The sequence below is a fragment of the Passer montanus genome, unplaced genomic scaffold (genome assembly GCF_014805655.1).
Source record: "Passer montanus isolate IOZ18808 unplaced genomic scaffold, ASM1480565v1 scaffold55, whole genome shotgun sequence".
NCBI classification, from domain to species: domain Eukaryota; kingdom Metazoa; phylum Chordata; class Aves; order Passeriformes; family Passeridae; genus Passer; species Passer montanus.
In genome coordinates, this window is record NW_024370485.1 from 1,198,968 (window position 1) to 1,216,036 (window position 17,069).

The following is a 17,069-nucleotide window of genomic DNA, read 5'->3' on the forward strand; positions in this document are numbered from 1 at the left end:
TTTCCAGGGAATCTATTTTTTCCCCACAAGAACATTCTTTCAAAAAAAGGGAAAAAAAATACATGCAGCTGCTATTGTTGTCAAGCCATCATCTTGTTGCTATGCTCTGTATTAAATATGAAAATAACATGGAATAGTTAATTTACTGCACACATACTATTGGCTGAGGTGTTTCTATGGTGAATCACATTTTTGTTAACCAGTTCTCTTCACCTCCTTATACAGAAATTTAAGTCCAAGTTTCCAGCTTACTTAATTGCTTTTTATAGGGAAAGATTAAGACAAAGATCATTAATGTAAAAAGATGATTTGAAAGATGAGGAGTAGGATCAGAGACTTTACAAATGGGAACCAACTAACAACTATAATCCACAATCTTTAAGAAGAAAATTTTATAAAAACCAGAACAGTATTAAATACAAAACCAGAGTTTATAAGAGTACTGAACAATTTCTTGTATTCATACCTAAATCAAATTACTTTTTTGACCACAGTTTAAAAAAAGAGTTGAGCTGGTTTTGCTGTCAAGTTGTACACACTTTTCCTTGAATTGCATCTATACAGTAAAGGTAAAAGAAACAACCTTATTTTCATTTTCACTAAATACTCCAAAGCCAGAGTGCGAAGAGATATTTACACAACTGATCGCTACAAAAATATTTTGAGATATGTATTAATAGCTTCCTGATTGAGGACTTCTAAGATCTCTCTAAATTACAAAGGTCCTATAGAGAGTAATAAATGCCTTCCTGGTTTCCTGAAGCTGGGTTCCCCTGCTTCATGGATGGATAAAATTGATAAGGGCAAGATGAGTCCTTAGTAACAACATCCTGAGGTTACCACCAAATGCAATTACTACACTTTCTTCAGTGTAGCACTCGGGAGCTTGGTGTACTTGGATTGTCTGTCCTAGCATTGAGACAGACTTTTTCATTTTCTTTGAGCCATAGATTGTGAGCAAGATGAAAAAGTCCTCCTGTGACACCCTCATCATTCAAAGTTGCTATGATTTCAAATTATGTTTACTACTTTTATCTTGTCAAGCTATGTATGCCTTTTGGGCTACAGTGAAAGTTACAACTACACTATTCCAAAAAATTTTCTTGCAGCAGTCAAATGTTTACAAAATTTAAAAGTAGAAGTCTCAAAAGAGCTGCTGAAAAATGGTAGGATTAAAATACAAAATGACTTCCATTAACTGCTTGGCACACAGGCAGCTTCCTACTTAAAAGCACTTTCGTTACTTTTGTGAGCATATGAGAAGGGAATAGAAAAGAGAAAAGAACCACATTCACAATCACAGCTGAAACTACGGCCTACAGTGACATGCAGCCCTAAAAGGATTCCAGGACAAAAGATCCATAGCCTGAAAGTAATCACCTAGTTATGGTCTGCCTTTGTGATGAATTTAGGACATGGAGATTGCTACTGCTGCTGCCTTGTTTTTTGATCTATGTGGACTAAGGCTGCAGAGAAGCCCTTTTGTTTTGCATGACAACCTCCCCTTCTGCTCTTTTAGTAGAGATTTCATATTCCATTGGGTGCATCCTCAACAACCACAATACAGCAGCAACTAACACTGGGTTTACTTCATTTACCAAAGCTGTATTTAGGCTTCAGTTCATGTAAGCTCTGCTAAGGTGGAAGGGACCTATCTGAACACTTGGGCTACATCACAGGTACCAGACCATGGAGCTCGTGACAAAGCGCTGAACGGAACCTCACAAACACGTCAGTGGTACAAAGTTACACTTTCCAAATGCCACAGCAAGAACAGATGCTACAGACACACTAACAATGTACAACCACGGTGAAAGTTCACTGAACTAGAAGTATCTTGTTGTTATTCCGGGTATCACGAGTGCCATCGTCCCAGTTCTACTCTTCAATGCATTTCACTAACATTTGTCTTATGATCAATGATTTTCCTCTTCAGCTGGATGCAAGATGCTTGTTGAACACAAGTGCAAGATGCAAGCTGAATACAAGTTTATCTTGCAGTGTTACATGTTCTGAGAAATTCAACATCAACAAAGCTTTCAATCACCTCCTCGATTTATTCCAGAGATAATGCTGGCCATTAGCATCTCATTAGCCAAAAGACAGCTCTTCCTGGCCTGTTGAAAACTCAGGGGTCCATCATGTGCTTTCCTGTAAACAGCTGCTCACGCTGAGGAGATCAACAGGGGGAGAAAACCCATCAACTCCAAGCAGAGTGAATTTAGAGCAATACAATGGGGTGTGGTTCCGGGTTTTGTTATGAGCACACTGTAATGGGAACACGGACACACCACAACCCTGAAGAGGAAGTCTGCTAAATAGCAATCAGCAGCCAGCTTTTTCATCTAGTTTTTTTTTTTTTTTTTTAAGAAAGCATGAGTTGATCTAAAAATATTACCCAATTGCAGTTTAAGATCTCTCACAAAAATCTTAGAATCAACATTATTGAAAAGCATTTAAGAAGTATATTACAAATTTTAATTCCAAGTATTTAAAGTAAGGCATATGAGAAACTGTAAATTGTAATCCAAAATGTTATCTTCATTGTAAAAAAATCCAAATCCAAACCAATCCAGTACCTATGATGCATTACACCTTATATATGTTCTTAAAACAACCTCTTCTAAGTGAAAAGAGATTATTTTAGAGAATTTTTTTTTACACTAGTTAACTAGAGACATAACAGAACACAGTTATGAAGTCCATGTTATTAAAACATCTCTTTCAGGGAAAAAAAAAAAAAAGCAAAACTAGACATTCAAGAAATGTGTTCTTCCTCAAAACAATTTACCTGTTTTGGAAATTGTTAATTTCCTGTAAAGTTCTAATACTAATTTTTCCAGAAAATTCTATTTTATAGAGTTGTTCTGACAACATTATGGGTTTAAGGCACAGGTAGAGGACAGAAGTGGCCTTCAAAGGTCTTGCTGTCACGAACTGAACCGTGAGACGAGATGACGTGCAACATATTGCACACTATCTGCTGCCAACACACTTGGATAGGCAGAGATAAAGCGTCACACAGGATTAGTCTACACAAACCCCATAATCCTGTAAGGTCACCCTCAAACTGAAACTGCACAAAAAATTGCAAGTGAAATGTAAGAAATGAAAATTCCTAGAATGGCACTTTAGTGTATGCAACTCCCAGTTCCTTTCACAACACCACAGGACAATGGTGTGAGAGTCTGGAAGTTCCTCACAGGTGAAGATGTGCACTACCAGTACTGTGAGTCCTCTTCTCTCCTCCTGACCTCAACTTTACCTCGTTGCAGTACAGTCAACTTGAGTTAGCTACACTATGACACAGGAGTGGCAGTAAACTTCTACAGGTGCACCCTGTTCTCTGTGTTGTGATAAGCACAGGGCAATTTACAAACCTGCTTCCAAACTGTGAGCCAACTTGCGCATCTTCTTGCAGAACACTGGGATTCTGAAACCACACTTGCAGGACCAGAACCATTTTATATCTATATAACTACCACACTACCTGAACAACTGCTAAATCTTCCCTAAAGCAAGCAGCCACAACTAGCCAGAGCTAAAGGCCTTCACCATATGCAGAGAATTATTTGCATGCACTGACCACTGTCACTTAAAAGCAAAACCTGAGCTATTAATAACTCTTTCTAACAGACAAGCCTCTAGTGATTCAAAATATCACACCACAAATATTTCAAGTCTTTTGGAAACAGACGGAAGGAACTCAAAAATTGATTAAACCAGAAATTTACCCAACAGTAAGGTATTCAATATTGGTCAAGAACTGAAGCAAAAGGATTACAAGTGAACTCCAACTACAAGCACCTAACTTCTCAACATTGCTGGAAGTCTTCTCCATATTGTTACACAGCCTGAATACCAGCAGAATTAGGCATCACAGACTGGTGTCTCAGATGTGTTGAAAAACATCTTTTAACAAGCTCAAGTCCAGGTGCAACTTCCATGACACACACTCCCCTCAACCGATACAGGGACAAAATCTCCTACAGCAAAGTAAAATGTCTTCAGCAGTGCTATTTCACAAACACCTTGCTGCTGCCATTAGCAAGTGGTTTTCATTTTCTTTCATTTTATTTCTCTTCATCAAGCTCTGTCTTTGACCTTCACTTGTTTGGACTTTCTCTGGAACTTAGCTGAGTGTATGGGAAGCAAATTCAACTCACAGTGATGCATTAAAAATCATAAGACGATTAGAACTAAGGGTCATAAGCAATGAAGAAAAGGCACACTACCAACTCCCAAGTGAGGTCTTTGAGGTGCAAGCCCTTTTTGCTGCAGCAATGAACACTGGCAGTCTACAGCGTGAAATGCTCAAGATGGATGAAAGCTTTTAAATCACATCAGGAAGCTGGATGTCAGAGACTAAAAATGAAGCAAAATTAAATGCACCACAACTAGAGCATAGAAATCCTTACAATTTTACTTCAGTTTCATTTAACATATCCCATTTAACAGGCATCCTCCATTATTTCAGCAGCATGAGAAGAGCGTGGCATGTACAAACATGCAAGTGTGCTCCAGTGCATTTCAAGAGAACATCAAACAGAAGCAAGATGTAACACAGCATGGAATAAATCCCAGGGCTTACAGACCCTACATTCCTAAAAGGTAGAATTACTTCCACTAGACTAAGCCATGTAAATAAAGAGTTATGATCTTGCTGATCAAAAGAGTCAAAATGGGATTAATACATTTTATTTTTAAAAAGTTAAAATACTCAACATCACAGCCTTCTTTCTTATTAGGCTTGCATGCATAGATTAGACTGCCATACAAAATATGCTTACATGGGAGATAGCCATTTCAAAATTCAGTCTTTAGGCTGAACTGGAATATGAAATTACTTTAGGCCATGTGATTTCGGATGTTTATAAGAAAAAAACAATTGAACCTTCAGAAGAGCATTCCTAAAGACCTAGAGTATAAAAAATTCAGAGATAGGGGGGAAAAAATTTTGTTTCCTTGAAGTGAGACACACTTCAAGGAAATTCACAGCATCACTGAAGAACTGCAATACTAATGCAAGGGATAAACTGCAGTTCAAAATTGGCCATCTAGTAAAAGGATTAATGTCCACACTTTCTGAATGTAAGTGAAATCACAACAGCAGAACTCAGCCCTTCAGAGTATAAAATTACAACTTTCATATTTGCAACATGTGTAAACAGTATATACACCACATGTAAGATAAAACCCTGTCCTTCTCTCTCCCAGGGAAAGCTGTGGATTTCATACAAACACAACACATACTCACCATGTATTAAATAAAAAGACTTTAGAAAGGGCTTTTTAGAATTGCTCTAAAGCAGCATTTTCAAAAGATTATTCCTCTTCAAGAGTAAGCTGCTTTTTCCTGTCTTTGGCCGAAAACCAAGCCAGCGTCAGAGCAAGAAAGCTGCGTACTTTAAATAGCGCATGTGGCCCGAGCGATACGCCTTGATCGCCTTTATCGCCGCGCAGCATCGGCAAGGGGGCTGCTGGAGATAATCACCCACTTCACAGCAGCAGCCAACGACCGAGCTGAGAGCACTTTCCTGAAGGAATGCTCCCTACCGACTGCTGTTACACTTGTTAACGGAGTCAAGTTAATTCTTTGCGGTGTGTTCTATAGATAGAATTTTGTGGTGTATCTATATGCACCATTATCTATCTAGATCTTTGTGGTGTATTCTATATATATTCTATACACCTATGCAGAATGATTTATAGAGACACAACAACTGAGCATAAAGGGCTCTTTACTTTAAAGAGCTGGATGATATAAGCCTACAGTAAACCAACAAATGCTCACAGAAACTGAGATTTTTTTTCTCAGCTCTTCGGCAACTGAAGGGGGCAATTTCAGTTTTTAAGAGTCACCTGTTCATAAAAAAACCTTGAAATATGTTAAAAAATAAAAATAATTTTTAAAAAATTCTGTATTTCTTGCTTGCATTTCTTTAAGCAGAATTACTCTTCCCAGCTGTACAATTGCTATCTATTGATATATTAAAAAAACTAGCTTCTAGATACAATCTAAAGTTCCTACATTTTAGCCGATTTATGAAAAGGAAAGCTTCAAGAAAATGGAGAGCTATAGCCAAAATTCTAAAATGTAAGAACTGAGCAAGTTTTCCTCCCTACTTCAGGCTTCAAACACTTTGGAGCTCTTGCAGATCTGTAATTATTATTTCATAGCATGCACAATCATGCACACCAAAGACACATGGAAAGTGTGTTTATACAACTGTGAAATGTGGTAAAATTAGTCCAAGAGTGGCAAAACATGAGGTCAGAAATTTGCCTGGAATTAAGATCTCCTGTAATGTATCCTATCAAGACATCCCTCTGCAAAGACACAGTTCTATTCAGGACTTTAAGGTTTTATGTGATTATCAAAAAGCCTTTCTTCCCTCTAAAAACTACTCACACATGCAAAAAGCTGCATTATCTGCAAGTGCTTGCCACAAAAAATACCTGCGTCATTCTGACAGCCACAAGACACACCATGGGCCAGTAAAAGGTTAACAACTACCAAAATAAAATAAGAAAGAACCTGTGCCTGCTACAGGGACACAAGTCAGTTATTTCAGAGAGAAAAGAGAAGCTGGCAATCCTCAAGATCAGCGTCTTCCCTCTATGAGAGCCAGAACTGGATATACTATGTTAACGATGGACTTGAAAGTGTTGAATCCCTTCTCCTGATCCACTGGCTATATCCTTGCCAACACAGCACAGTACATGGCTGGCTTCTAACGGCAAGGACACCCTGCTGACTCATATTCTACTTTTACTTCCTCAGGACCTTCAGGTGCTGTTTCTGCAGAGCTACTTCTAGTCAGTGGATATCCAGCAGAGGGTTCTTCTGACACAGGTGTAGTACTTTTACAATTTTAACATTTACAATTGTTAAATTTCAAGAGGTTTGTCTGGCCCTTTTCTCCAGCCTACTGTATTCCCCCTGGATGGCAACCTTAATCTCCAGAGAAGTCAACCACTCAGCCTCCTTTGATATCACCTGCCAAGGTGCTGAGGGTTTGTTCCATCCCAACAGAGCATGTCACTAATACAGATGTTGAACATGACCAGCACCAGACTGCCCGGCTGCCAGTGCATCTTGCACTGCTGACCATAACCAGCTCTGTGTCACCGGCTGGAAATGCAGCAGGAATACTTCCTCAAAAAATGTATTACAGTAGAACAAAACCATAGTTCTGTACTTAGTGGTCCAGTGAGCAGGAAACTAATTACTGACACCTTCCCTGCAGAAGGACTGCAGCAGGTTGCTAAATGAGCTACCCCCCACTCCAGGTCTGTACCAGGACACCACTGCATTCAGCAGCCCAGATCAATTCCATAAGTGAATATCAAACCTCTACTGGCAGCTTTGCCAATGTCTTACTGGGGCTTTGAACAGGATACAGACTGGGACACAAGTATTACTGCAACCTCAATAGTGCATTCTTGCAGGTATGTATGAGAAGTGCTATTAAAAGAATACTTACTATTAATACAACTGCAGTGAAAAAGGAAATGCTAACTTCTCACTACAGCATAAATTTGATTTTAACAAAAGAACTCTGTACTTTCTTAGATTACAAACTTCTATCTTAAATGCCAAGAAAATAATTATTTTTCAACACTAAAAAAGTCACAGGAAATGTATCTATTTCCCATGGTAAGGTAACTACGCCACAGTGCACACAACAATTATGACACTTAAGGTCAGAATGCGACATTTCAGAAAGAAATACTGAATAAGTATAATACAGTTTAATCAAATGAAACACTTTCCACCAGAGCATCATTTGTGGCACCAGCAGAAGCTGCACAGACAGTAAAAAACTGGATTATACAGAATCTTTAACAAGTAGTTATATTTATTTTAAACTTTGACATTTATATATATTTGTGTTTCTCAGTCAAAAAAATCCCAGGACCTAAAAGCCATCCCAGTAAAGATCCAGACTATCTACAGATACAGGACAGAACTACAGGGGAAGGTGAAAACAAAGAAAACATCAGACAACATTATTACAGTGTTACTTGCTGCACATTTTAACACACTTGAAAATACAGGAGGCTTTCTTAATGTTCATGATAGGGCACTTCAGATCAAGAAAAAAATTACAATATAAATATCAGTAAAGCAGTTTCTGTTGAGTGACTGTTAAATTACTGGAGAAAAAAATCCCTCACAAACCAAGCCCAGACACAGTCATACTGCTTACAGGCAGCTTCTACTGAATGGGGAAATGCTTGAATTCTACCTGCATGGGGATATTATAAGGATACCCTCGCAGCTGCATAGTGGTATAATTTACATTTCATTTTGGAAGGGATCTGATTGTTTACTTTTATTCAGTTTCCAAAGAAACACTCTAAATTTATATGCTATAAAAACCAAAACACTTTATGCAAGTTAATAGTCTGACAAGCACATTACATACCTCCAGATCTGTGTAATATTATAAAATTTTCCACATGCAGTGCCTCAGGGTACTGTAGTAATGAAAATAACATTTATCAAACTGTAAGTCATTATTTTAATTATACTAAATCAAAATACTAAAGGCAGAATGTATTTAATTTTATCAGTGTGAAGTTAAGAACAAGGCATTCCACACTAAGTTATTATTCATTGGTTGTAGGTCAAGGTGGAAGAACCAGCAAGTTGAGGTTGTTTTTAAATGTATTAGAAGTTCAAACAACTCTGTACAGCTTGCTCAGATTTTCTTGGCAAAGGTATTAAGGTTTGTATTTTCCACTCCATTAACCTGAGGCAATATTTATTTTTAACAGGTAAGAAAATTCATTCAGTTACTTGCTGCAAATAGTCAGTTACAAACTTTCAGGACTGTCATGAGCCATATCAGGAAGTCTAAGTTAAAGGCAAAAGGAAGTAACATATTTTGCAGGTCTGAAAAATGCTGCATAAATCTCATCAAATTACTGTATCTTGAAACAAATCTACCTAAATATATATTCAGCATATTCAGCTGAAGCCAGGCAGGTAAATTCTTGATATTCCATTACTACCAGGCATGCTCCATAAATTAAGGCTCATCACTAGGGTTATATAAAGCACAGGGGTTTTAATAACTGCTGCTCTTGAAGACTACAAACCATTTTTTATTCTCACAGGGACAAACACTGTTCCTCTTCATCCTTAGGCCAGCTAAGCTGAGAGCTGAAGCAGGACTAAAGAGAAGTAAAAAGCCCCCAGGAACAAGCTGTCCAGCCAGACTGCAATAAAGCAGGACAGAGATCCAGGTGCTTTCAATCTGAATCCATCCTACTGGCCAAGCACAAACTGGCACTTACATTCAGCTATGCCTCACACTTCACTGGGCAAGCTGTTCACCTTGCTGAAGTACTTCAAATAAAAGTTTTGATGCCCCCTGTTCTAAACCACACCTATGTGTTTTGTCCAACGAGTAAAATGCAGATATAGCACCATGTAGGAAATAAAAACTTAAACCCTGCATTTGCATCTGTGAAGCATGGCAAATAACTATTTAATGTTATTGTGCCTTATATAATTAGGTAAATGTCTAGCTGGCTCAGTCTTAAAACAGATGTATAACTTTTCAAAAGTTCCTCACTATCTTGTAATTTTAATGACAGTATGTAATCATAACCTTCCTCTGTCAGTTGAGGAAAAAAAATCTCACAAGTGACTGAGATTTATATTATTATGCAACAGTCAAATACAAGATGCTATAAGAGCTGACTATCAATCTTGACAATCACAAAGCTCAAATATAGACAATATTCAGTCTGAAGAATGAACTTGTTTACCAGCTGAGTACCACAGATTAGTGAGCTCTCAGAATGCAATAAAGATTAAATGCAGTCCCTCACAGTGAAATTTCAGTTAAGCACGGTGCATACTGAACCCAAATGAGAGAGATCTGTAACACGCAAAATCCAGTCTGGTCTGTGACCAGGTAACACAAGCTCAAGTTCTCATGTTGACTCTGAAATGCAACTGTTACATCCACTCCCCTTCTCACCCTCTGCCCCCGTTAATGATCTACTTCCTTAAGAACTATCTGCTATGTTTAGCAGCTCAGTAAAGTTGTGTATATTTGTTTACTTTTTACCTTTTTTTTTCCTTAGAAAGGACTTGGGGGAGGGAAGGATGGCATCTAATAACACATGCTGCAAAACAGAGCTTTCCCAGGCTATGTTACAAAACAAGAGACTGCATGACCTGCTCAAGGTTACAGAATGACTCCATTGCTCACTCTGAATTGAAACTGGTATCCTTCTGACTCCTCCTGCATTTTCACTAATAAAATAATACCACTACTGAACACTTGCAGAGTTCCTTTCATCACAGGATGTCAAAGGCCTTTATAAATATTAATTAAGCATTGCAACAACACTAAGAAGTATGTAAAACCTAATTCTGCACATGAGTAAACCCAAGCAAAGAATAAATAACTATGTTCAAAGCCACAGGACAAGTCAGCAGTATGGAGAGAAACGGCCCTTGCCATTAAGGAACACTCCATTAGAAACAAGGACATAATTAATACTCCAAATGTGATGTGAAGAGTCCTTGATCACCAATACATTACTATAAAACCTGGTCATGTGCAATCCTGCAAAGACCACACTAAATTTCAGGCAGCATTCTCAGGAAGACATTAACTCTTGTCTTCCTCCAAACACAGCAAACAATTCTCATGAGATTTTAAAAAAATTCTGTGTTTTTTGTTTGGCAACTTTCCTTAGTGAAGATGAATGTGATGTTCTTTGGTAAATTAAAATTACCCAGTAATATCGAGCTCGGACATAATTCAAATATGAATTCAGACCTCACAACTGCAAGTAAGCTACTTCTTAACATTCAGTCATGTACTCCAGTAATTAAAGAAGCAAAATAGCTTTTTTTTAAAGAACTCAATATCCATTCTCTAAAGAAATAACCACAAGTTCAAAAGTACTGGTTTTACAAATTATAATGGAGTTATCACTGATGAGTGCTCAGTGATCTTATAACTTGAGATAACATGTCCACATCTGACCTGCATCAAACATGACTCTTTTGCAGTAATTGTCTTTCCAATGACTAACTACAAGAAACCAATCTGCAACACTGATAGTTTTAGTGTGAAAGCTGACCATAATAAAATACATACTCCAATATATACTCAAGTTATTTGCTTCTATGTACTGCCACATTTGCAGACTTTAATGACAGAAGTGAAATTAATTTTTGTATTTCTTAAAATTGTTGTTAACCTACTGAAAAATCCCTAAGATGACCAGCTCTGAACTCCTGTAAAAAATTAATTTTAAATTTAGTTTAATTTTCATTACCCATTTTTCCCCTCAAAAAAAGAATAATCTGACATTGTCAACAAAAAATACTTTTGCTTTGGAGAAAGACAGAACAAGTTGTGCTAAAAATATCTGCAGATTCACTTTGCAGTGAACTCTGTATGAGAAAAGAAGACTGTTGTTGCAATGTTAGCAAAGAAGTTAAATGAAAAATGATGTAATGCAGATGTCACTCCAACAGCTCTTCCGGTTTTTCACAGGTTGTTATTTTTTAAAATATTCTTAATGGTTCAACAACCAATTCTACTTTGCATCAAAATAACAAGATTCAGTGAAGGCTGACAAAGAGTTAGTTGGCCGACTGGAAAACAGGTTTGTGCTTTCCACAACAAAGTATGTTTTTCATTTGGCTTCTGAATGAATGCCTGAGCATTGTGTTTTGGATTTTTTCACCTTTTTGAAAGGACATAATCTGGCAGGAGAAACTTAACTCTCTGGGCAATAAAGGTGTGTATCACCTTTATAACTTGAGATAAAGTTCTCCTATAGCACAAAACCAGACAGCAATTGAGTATTATCTTCGGTACACAGCTTTCATCACATAAAGCAATTTTTCCTACTCATTATATGGGACAACAGCTCCCTAACATAGTTTATGTTATCATTCAAGCATTATGCCTTCAACAGAGAACTGATGAAATTTAACAGCTTGGCTTCAACAAATGGTGATCCACCTCCACTAATTCTTCAAAAACCAAGAGCCCAAAGTTGCTGAGTTTTCCTGAGTTAAACTGATCACCCAATCCTCAACAAAAAAGTCTTGAAGAGTCTAATCATCTCACTGCCACTTAGAAGTAGGACCAAGTTCAAGATCAAATACTGCTGAGATGTATCCCAACATATCTGGAAACCAAGAGGGAGCAGCCTCTCAGTCTGCAGCTACAGAAGTTTTACTGACAGTGATAGTATCATGTGCCCTCCAGACAAACAGACATACTACACACACAACCTTTACATGTAGCTCTCCATGTCTGGAAAAGCACACATATGTGACCTTAGCCAGTACTCAGTGGAGTTTCATTACCTTCCCAAAGCTGCTGATCCCTAGCTTTTATCTAGTAATGGATATCCCATGCAAAATGTCTAATTGTGTTGCAGCATATTCTCAGACTTTTATGAGTCACTCTAAGTCATGGAGGACTGCATGTATACAAAGAAAGGAGTTACAACTATACTGTTACAGACCATGGTTGTAGTAAGGTCATCAAGATTCCACTGCAAACTAAATAAGGTCAGGATTCCCTGTGCCAATAGTAAAGAGATACAGTATTTACTGTATCAATAAATCACTCTATTTTATAAAGCTACTATTCAATATTTGTTGTCTATAGGTAACCACAGGTGATAAAAAAAGTAAAATCTGGGGAAACAACAATGTTAAATTGCAAGCCAGGTGTTTCAGAGTGGAAAAAAAAATGCTTAAATACATTTACCACTCTAGGTGTGTAATTAAAATACTGTTCTGTCATACATCAACTCTGGCATGCATTTCAAGGTTTCTTTACAATATAAAAACAGATATAAACTTCCTCCTTCCCTGCTTTTGTATGAAGATTTAAACACTGATAAAAGCTACCTCGATAAATCACATAAACCATGTCCTTCAGATAGCTTTTAGAATCAGATGCACAGCACCGTTCACAGGATGGAGCAATATTTGTAAGATGCACAGGACACCAGAGTGAGTCATTCTGCTAATACACCATGCCCTACTCTTGTTTGGGAGCTTGCACCTGCTGTTAAAAGGCTGACAGGCAGGGATCAGATCTCATTAGGTCCTCAATGAGGATGACAGACTGCACACCCTGCTCAAGAAACTAGGTAAATCACAAGGGAATTAAAGTCTTCTCTTTGCTGCATTGCTACAGGCTTTCGGAAGACCAAAGCATGAGACTTACTCCTAAAACATAAGTGAATAAATGGAAGGTGTGGCTCTTACTAAGAAATTTGATACATTCTCAAACACTGAAGAAAACTGAACTTCATTCTGCTGAGTTAGCTCAAAATAAAGAGATATGCTAGATTTAACATCTACTTCTAAAGAATCAAGATCTTGGGGGCACTGAAAAATGACTGTGTTTGATGTTTAGGTTATATGGTAAGCACAGAGATTCTTTGCAGAGCCTGATGTGGAAGCATTTCATCCCCAGAGGCTGCTTCTCACCCTTCCTACTGCAACCAGCTGGCCCATCCTCTTCATTAGTCATTTTTCATTCAAAAATGAGATCAATAAATTATTCAAAACATCACAACTCAATACTCCATGTCATGACTCGTGCCTTATTAAGATGTAATCTGAAATTATTCATTGGCATGCAGAATGAAAACGAATGAATTATAAAGAAACTCTGTGCAGGAAATGGGAAAAATGAAAACAACACAGAAGAAGTGCAAGATGTGACTTGTTTTGTACTGTAAGAAACTAAAAATCCTTCCCTGTGAAGCTACTTAAACAGCCAAAAAATTCAAAGCCTTTCCAAACTCACATCCTCATACAATCACTTGAGTTTTGAGGATAAAGATGTGATCATTTTGATCTGGCATTCTAAGAAAATGATTACCTGAGATCTCAGAACAGCGAAAAGAACCAAACACCCTCACCAAGGCATGCAGCATCTACAGATACCACTTGCACTCTCAATACCTATAACCTTATTTTTGTCTATCCTCAACTACAAATTCATCACTCATATGCAATGCTGATCACTCTTCCCAGTTAACAGCATCACATCAAAGCTCTCCATAATCTACAGGTTTGCTATTTGTAGTACAGCATACTGTAAAAAACAGTGGAAATGACCCAGACAACCAAAATTTAATGGTGAGTGTAAGTGGCATTACTATACACTTCCCTAAATTTTAAAGACTCAAAATTGCTGTTGTGCTTTTGAAGAACATCAGGTTTGACATGAGCTATGCACCCTTTTTTCCCAGTGATGAGCAAATTCTTTAACACTAATTCTAAAGGCCAACATTAAATTCCTAACCATATTGTATCATATATCTACATGTTACGATATGACTGAGTATGTATCAAGGAAAATTCCTTCTATTTTAGCAATTTTCCTAGGAAAATTTTCACAGTATAATTCAGAAAGCATACAAATATCAGTTTCCACACTTAATAAAGAAAAAAATCCCACCTCTTTCTCATGCATACAACCACAGCTTATGTCATATAATGTACAGAAATGTAGAAATGCCTCACTCTTTGAAGGTCTTTAAGCTGTAATTTTCCCTCATGTTCTTGGCAAGCTGTGTTTGCAAAGGTAAGTCAGCTGTCAGTACTCCATAGAAAGCATTATCAGGAAGTATATTACAAGTTCACTCAGGAGCTTTGTAAGGCCACAGAAAACTGCAACTACCTGATGATAAATACATTTTTGAAAAGAGACCACTCCAAGGATAAATCAGGTTAACACCTCAGTTAACACTAGAAATATCACTGCTTAGCCAAATGTTTTTTCTAAAAGAACTAAAGCAGGAAGTTTCTAGAATCCATGGAACAAAACTATCACAAGCAGCAGCCAGTGCATTACAATAAAGTCCTGCCACTCTAAACTGCACACCTTCCTGACTGGGCTGGGAAAACACAGGCCTGTGCTCAGCACTGTAGTGCCACCTTACCCATTACCTGAGCAGATGGCCTGAGACACTCACAGGGTAACTTAGAAAACCACGGAAATGTCTCTTCTTCACTTCAACTAGACTGTAAAAGGGAGGAGAACATCATTCTGCAGGCCACATAATCATACCTGCTTAACAGTTTATTTTAAATTAATTAGCCACAACAGTTATGAGGCAGAAACAAAGTAAGTTCTAGAAAATAGTCCATTAATAGGCAGAGATGATTGCCACCTCTCATGGTCACTAATGTGCTAAGCTATTTTTGATTTCTCCATTCTTATAGTCCTGGTACTATGCACCAATCTCTAGCTGCATTTTTTTGTTTAAAAAGTTAACTTGATTTCATGCCTTCTAGAAATAAAGCATAGATTAAACCACCTAGTCTAGACATGCAACTCTTATTAATTGCTAAATAAACAATCATTTCCTTATTTCTTAAGCAAAGACATCGGAAAGTTTAAGTGAAAAGTGTTCACTGTATCCTCAGGCATTTGTCTAAACTAAGACTAGTCTCCCACCAGGAAAGAATTTATTTTTACCATGGTTGCAATTCCTATGGAATTGGTGCCTGCCCAATCTCAGCAGTCAGTCACTTGAGAGCTTTTCCCATTTGCACTGAGTGCAGTAGACAAGATTTCTGAAATCTTCAGGGTTCTCACTCCTTGTCTCTTTCCAGGAATTACAATTTACAGCTTAAGTGATGAATTTTACTTGCTGCTTATGTCATGTATAGAGAGTGTACCAGATCGATTTCTAACTTCAAGCCTATGAAAGTATCTCCTGCTTTTGAATACAGTATTTTAAGACAGTAAATAATCAATAAGGACTGAATACACATCTTGCTTACAAAAATCAGTGTCCATTCATACTCAAGAAGATGGAAACATTTTATAACTAACTACACATTACTATTGAAGAAGAAATTCCTCTTGTAAACCAAGCCAGCTCTAGAACATCTCTATTCCAGAAAGGCTGCATTCCCTCACAACAATGAAATTCTTGCCAGAAAACTGCTTCAACATACAAAAATTCTAAGATGACAGGAACTTGCAGACCACATACAACATGGCTATGGATAATCTTCCAGGCATGGCCACTCTCTTTTTCTGTTACAGAAGAGGGAAATTCTAAAGTAAGACGTAATCCAGAAAAGAATCCAGAATGAGGAAACCACTGAACAGCCAACTCAGAGATTACAGAAGAACATGACCACAATGGTGCACAGAATATAAAAATGTTGAGTTGCAAGAGAAAAAGTGAGGTAAAAATTACAGTGATATAAATGAAACTTTAGCATTTAACATATTTTTGAAGTACCAAGATTAAGGTGATTTGTCTTGTTAAATTCTCCATCCAAGTAGAGTATGCTACTTTTAGGTTACTTTTTGCCTTGTTGCATTACGCAAGATTATTTTTAATCAAAAGCACACATTTTTCATGTTCAGTGATGTCAAAAAAATAAATGCATAGAACTCACAGACTATAATCTTCAAAGAGTAACAGACATTCTTTACTTCTGAGTGGTTACAAGTGTGCACTCTTTTCCAGCATCAGAAACTTTCCTAACAGAAACAGCTAAACCAGAGAAGCATTCAGCACGCAGATCCACCTAAGTTCAGCATCTTTCCAGTGATGAATATAATTCTGACCTCTGCTGACACAAGATCTGAAGACTCCTACCTTTAATTAACAAACTACCCTTTCCTGTCTACCAGCAATAAATGTCACGAGTGTACAACACTGCAGTTTCCTTTTTTTAGACACTAGATAAAGCCAGTGTGTGATCATGACACGGATGTATGACATTCACTGTTCCACAAAACACTGCACTTCTAATCTATTCAGTTAAACCTTCTCTCGATCCTCTTTAAGAAAGGTAGCTCTGCATAAAGACAGGTCAACTCTTTGCTGCTATATAAAGTTGAAGGTTAAAATACATAAGCTGATGTGGGAGACTATTTCCTGCTGAAAGAAAAGCCCTTTAAACACTAGAACCTCAAATCTAATTTGTCAGCTTATTGATGCTTCCATGCATACTGCCAGTGCAAAGCATCTTTCTGTGAAGCCACTGCTTTGGATAAATGGTTAATGCTACCTAGCAGAAAATT

At 37.5% G+C, this 17,069-nt stretch overlaps 1 protein-coding gene and 1 long non-coding RNA gene across 25 annotated transcripts in view; one reads left to right on the forward strand and one right to left on the reverse strand.

The window, feature by feature from the left end:
* The window catches only part of TNRC6B (trinucleotide repeat containing adaptor 6B), a 132,306-nt gene that overhangs the window by 54,524 nt on the left and 60,713 nt on the right, over positions 1-17,069 (reverse strand). The window contains exon 1 of one of the 20 annotated variants that reach the window (XM_039725300.1): positions 5,258-5,395. The exons of the other annotated variants lie outside the window; for them this stretch is intronic. The gene's annotated coding sequence lies outside the window, so the exon portion shown is untranslated. Of the gene's footprint in view, positions 1-5,257; positions 5,396-17,069 lie in introns of those variants that run through there. 20 annotated transcript variants of the gene reach the window in all.
* On the forward strand, positions 6,342-10,301 carry LOC120509983. Of its 5 annotated transcripts, none has more exons than XR_005629376.1 (4): positions 6,342-6,856; positions 7,251-7,452; positions 9,127-9,255; positions 10,105-10,301. It is a non-coding gene; the product is annotated as an uncharacterized LOC120509983 (long non-coding RNA). The 5 variants fall into 5 exon arrangements; XR_005629379.1 differs by having other exon boundaries at positions 9,156-9,255; XR_005629377.1 differs by lacking the exon at positions 10,105-10,301 and adding an exon at positions 8,634-8,735 and having other exon boundaries at positions 9,127-9,393.